This window comes from Cherax quadricarinatus, chromosome 6 (genome assembly GCF_038502225.1).
Source record: "Cherax quadricarinatus isolate ZL_2023a chromosome 6, ASM3850222v1, whole genome shotgun sequence".
Taxonomy (NCBI): Eukaryota; Metazoa; Arthropoda; class Malacostraca; order Decapoda; family Parastacidae; genus Cherax; species Cherax quadricarinatus.
In genome coordinates this window covers 26,802,345-26,807,344 of record NC_091297.1, presented here as the reverse complement: position 1 = coordinate 26,807,344, position 5,000 = coordinate 26,802,345, and the positions used below count along the sequence as shown (strand labels likewise).

Here is a 5,000-nt window from a genome sequence, read left to right as displayed (position 1 = left end):
CTACTTTAAAGACGAAACTGAATACAAAATACTCAACACGTGTTAAGGGACAGTAAATCTTCAACACTCTCCCTTCATGCATAAGGGGCATTACTAACAAACTTCTGGCTCTGTTCAAGATGGAATCCAGCCAACTGGCTCTCTGGCTGGCTCCCCCTCTTTCCACTGAGACGATTATTGAGCATTTTGGCACTGTGTCCGTGCTTTAGAATTCTGTTCTTCGTGACTGCGAAGTTTTTTTCTCATTTGGTATGATAAAGTTCTACATTACTTAGGTTATATGCGACAACTTCATTATAGAGGAGCAGGACTCATCCCGGGCCACAATGAACTGCATCAATCACTTTCATGACCACAAAATTAACTTTTTTTTTTTATCTGGAAGTTCTTTAATCCTTTTTGAAAATATTTGTCAGTGTAGTTTTTCCAACAGGCAATTTACTTGTGTGCTTTTTATTTCCTCGTCCAAGTCATTAATGCGGAGTTAGGTCTTGCATGTGTAAAATAAGACCGATTAAACTGCAACCCTACATCAATGGTAGGGCTTCATTTAGACTGCTGCAGTTATTATCCATGTTACAGAATGGATACAAATGCATTGCAAAACACAGAACAATGACAATCTCGTGTGCGAGGAATTTTTCCTGTGAAGATACAATGAGAATCTTAACCTATCATGAAAGGTGAACGATGAGGGGTCTCCCACCGAGGCAGGGTGACCCTGCCTCGGAGAAGGGGTTACTAGCCCCTTGCTTCCATTAGTATAAATATAAGTTTTTTGCGTTATCTAAGCAGGACAGAACTGAAATTCAGTTCGAGTTGGATAGGCACTTACTTAGGAAGGATATATGATATCAACATTTCGGTTTTGTAACAGTTGTAGGAGAGTGAAACAGTGTTACCTACTTAGTATACCTGAAGGGTGTTCCAGGGGTCAACGCCCCCGCAGCCGGGTGTATGACCAGGCTGCACGATGGATGAAAGCCTGATCAACCAGGCGTCAACCAACATCAAATACTTTGGGTAGTTGTAAGGGTGGCTTTGAGAGTTTAAAAATGAGACTTATTACAGTATTTGGGAATCTCTGTTGATGAAACGTTTCGCCAGGCAGTAGCTTCTTCAATCCAATACAGAGAATGGCGGGAGATCTGAGGTAATCAGTCTCTCAGCCTAGAGTCTATGTGCTCAGTCCATCAGTATGTCCTCGAGATTGATGGACTGGACACGCCAACTCCAGGGAGAGGGACTAATTACCTCAAGCTGCTCCTTTTGTTCTCTTTACTGGACTGAAGAAGCCACAGGCTGGCGAAACGTTTCCTCAATAAAGATTCCCAAATATTGCAGAAGTCTCTCATTCTTCAACTTGCTGAGGTTTTTTTTTGTTTTATTAACAATTTACACCATATGCTTTGAGAGAAACATCAACAGGAAGAATTAAACCAGAGTATCTGTTATATTCTCTATCTCAGCATCGGGAAATGTGCGCCACAGTCTGGCTGTTGCAAAATGCTTTGTATATATATCTCATCCTTGTCACAGACCATTTTCATTTCGATACAGACTCAGTCGAAGACAAACACTTAGTTCCTGTACCTGACTACGAACACTCGAGCCCAGAGTATATTTTAAATGCTGTGAAATTAATGAGAGATAACTGAAATTAAGAGGTCATACTGGGAGTATAATTAGTTATACTTAGTTATACAGAGTGTATAACTATATGAAAGAAGAATATTTTACCCGCCACAAGTTATTTCAGTATTTTTTTTTTGTATGTCAAAATTCTTATTTTCTTCTCAAATTATTTAACAATTTAGCATTTATTGTATATCACAAGTGTTTAGTGAATTTATGTATTCCTTCTCCTCTTCCATCCACACCTGCATCATTTTCATTACTTTTTTCTCTACTTCTGCCAATTATCTGGTTCCTGCCCATCACCAGATGCTGCCCTCGTGAGTCCCTTTAGTTGCGGCGCCAATGAGGGGAAGGCTGAGGGCTTCAGCCCCCCCCCCCCCAAGTTTTCCCTCAGCTTCCCAAACCACCGAAATAACATTAGCAAGAATGCTGCTTTAAAACAAGACTCCTAAGCCATTCCCCCCCCCCTCCCTCTAGACAGTAACTCATGTGGGACCCTCCAATGTGGGACCCTCCAATGTGGGACCCTCCAATGTGGGACCCTCCAATGTGGGACCCTCCAATGTGGGACCCTCCAATGTGGGACCCTCCAATGTGGGACCCTCCCATGTGGGACCCTCCCATGTGGGACCCTCCCATGTGGGACCCTCCCATGTGGGACCCTCCCATGTGGGACCCTCCCATGTGGGACCCTCCCATGTGGGACCCTCCCATGTGGGACCCTCCCATGTGGGACCCTCCCATGTGGGACCCTCCCATGTGGGACCCTCCCATGTGGGACCCTCCCATGTATAGAAATTCTGCTGCCGTCCTCGTTTCTCTCCCTAGCAGTATCTTCCCTTGGGGGGGAAGGGGGCTAACTGTACCCCTCCGTGGAGCTCCCCCCTATCCCACCGACCGGAACATTACATTTGTTTCCAATGTTTAATTAACAAAAAGGTAAAACACACACACACACACACACACAGGACAAAGACAGGATGTTCCAGGGAGGGGACACAGAAACAAGAGGCCACAATTGGAAGTTGAAGACACAAATGAGTCAGAGATATTAGGAAGTATTTCTTCAGTCAGAGTTGTCAGGCAGTGGAATAGCCTAGAAAGTGACGTAGTGGAGGCAGGAACCATACACAGTTTTAAGACGAGGTTTGATAAAGCTCATGGAGCAGGGAGAGAGAGGGCCCAGTAGCAACTGGTGAAGAGGAGGGGGCCAGAGCTAGGACTCGACCCCTGCAACCACAAATAGGTGAGTACAAATAGGCGAGTACACACACACACACACACACACACACACACACACACACACACACACACACACACACAGGCGGGGCCAGGAGCTCGGACTCGACCCCCGCAACCTCAACTAGGTGAGTACACACAATGTCAGGCCCATACTGGAGTATGCAGCACCTGTTTGGAACCCGCACTTGATAAAGCACGTCAAGAAACTAGAGAAAGTACAAAGGTTTGCGACAAGGTTAGTTCCAGAGCTAAGGGGAATGTCCTATGAAGAAAGATTAAGGGAAATCGGCCTGACGACACTGGAGGACAGGAGGGTCAGGGGAGACATGATAACGACATATAAAATTCTGCGTGGAATAGACAAGGTGGACAAAGACAGGATGTTCCAGGGAGGGGACACAGAAACAAGAGGCCACAATTGGAAGTTGAAGACACAAATGAGTCAGATATATTAGGAAGTATTTCTTCAGCCATAGAGTTGTCAGGCAGTGGAATAGCCTAGAAAATGACGAAGTGGAGGCAGGAACCATACACAGTTTTAAGACGAGGTTTGATAAAGCTCATGGAGCGGGGAGGGAGAGAGGGCCCAGCAGCAACCGGTGAAGAGGCGGGGCCAGGAGCTAAGACTCGACCCCTGCAACCACAAATAGGTGAGTACAAATAGGTGAGTGCACACACACACACACAAACACACACAGAGGGGACACAGAAACAAGGGGTCACAATTGGAAGTTGAAGACCCAGATGAGTCTAAGGGATGTTAGGAAGTATTTCTTCAGAGTAGTCAGGAAGTGGAATAGCCTAGCAAGTGAGGTAGTGGAGGCAGGAACCATACATAGCTTTAAGATGAGGTATGATAAAGCGCATGGAGCAGGGAGAGAGAGGACCTAGTAGCACTCAGTGAAGAGGCAGGGCCAGGAGCCGAATATCGACCCTTGCAACCACAATTAGGCGAGTACAAATAAGCGAGTACACACACACACACACACACACACACACACACACACACACACACACACACACACACACACTTTTCTTGGACTGCAAGAAGGTCTTCGACAGTTCCTCACAAGTGGTTAATGCAAAAGCTAGAGGATCAGGCACGCATAACAGGAAAAGCACTGCAATGTATCAGAGGATATCTGACAGGGAGGCAACAACGAGTCATGGAACGTGACGAGGCGTCAGATTGGGCGCCTGTGACAAGGGGGTCCCACAGGGGTCAGTCCTAGGACCTGTGCTGTTTTTGGTATATGTAAATGACACAACGGAAGGGATAGACTCAGAAGTGTCCCTATTTGCAGATGTGAAGTTAATGAAAATTAAATCGGTCGAGGACCAGGCAGGAATACAAAAACCTGGACAGGCTAAAGCTAGGTCCAGCAACTGACTCCTTGAATTTAACCCCGCCAAATGCAGTCATGAAGATCGGGGAAGGGCAAAGAAGACCGCAGAGTATGGGCTAGGTGGCCAAAGACTGCAAACTTCACTCAAGGAAAAAAGATCTTGGGGCGAGTATAATACCGAGCACATCTCCTGAGGCGCACAACCAGATAACTGCTGCAGCATACTGGCGTCTGGTAAACCTAAGAACAGCGTTCCGATATCTCAGTAAGGAATCGTTCAAGACTCTGTTCACCATATACGCCAGGCCCATATTGAAGTATTTAGCACCAGTTTCGAATCAACACCTGGTCAAGCACGTCAAGAAATTAGAGAAAATGCAAAGGTTTGCAACAAGACTAGTCCCAGAGCTAAGGGGATTTTCCTACGAAGAAAGGTTAAGGGAAATCGGCCTGACGACACGAGGACAGGAGGGTCAGGGGAGACATGATAACGACATATAAAATACTGCTAGGAACTGACAAAGTGGACAAAGACAGGATGTTCCAGAGAGGGGACACAGAAACAAGGAGTCACAATTGGAAGTTGAAGACTCCGACGAATCAAAGGGATGTTAGGAAGTATTTCTTCAGTCAGAGTTGTCAGGAAGTGGAATAGCCTAGAAAGTGACGTAGTGGAGGCAGGAACCATACAGTTTTAAGACAAGGTTTGATAAAGCTCATGGAGCAGGAAGAGAAAGGACCCAGTAGTAAACAGTGAAGAGGCAGGGCCAGGAG

The 5,000-nt window shown here is 46.0% G+C and overlaps 2 protein-coding genes across 3 annotated transcripts in view; one reads left to right on the top strand and one right to left on the bottom strand.

Moving 5' to 3' along the window:
* The window catches only part of LOC128691962 (uncharacterized), a 385,950-nt gene that overhangs the window by 286,010 nt on the left and 94,940 nt on the right, over positions 1 to 5,000 (bottom strand). The window lies entirely within an intron of this gene.
* The window catches only part of LOC128692767 (uncharacterized), a 146,162-nt gene that overhangs the window by 68,958 nt on the left and 72,204 nt on the right, over positions 1 to 5,000 (top strand). The gene's annotated exons all lie outside the window — the stretch shown is intronic.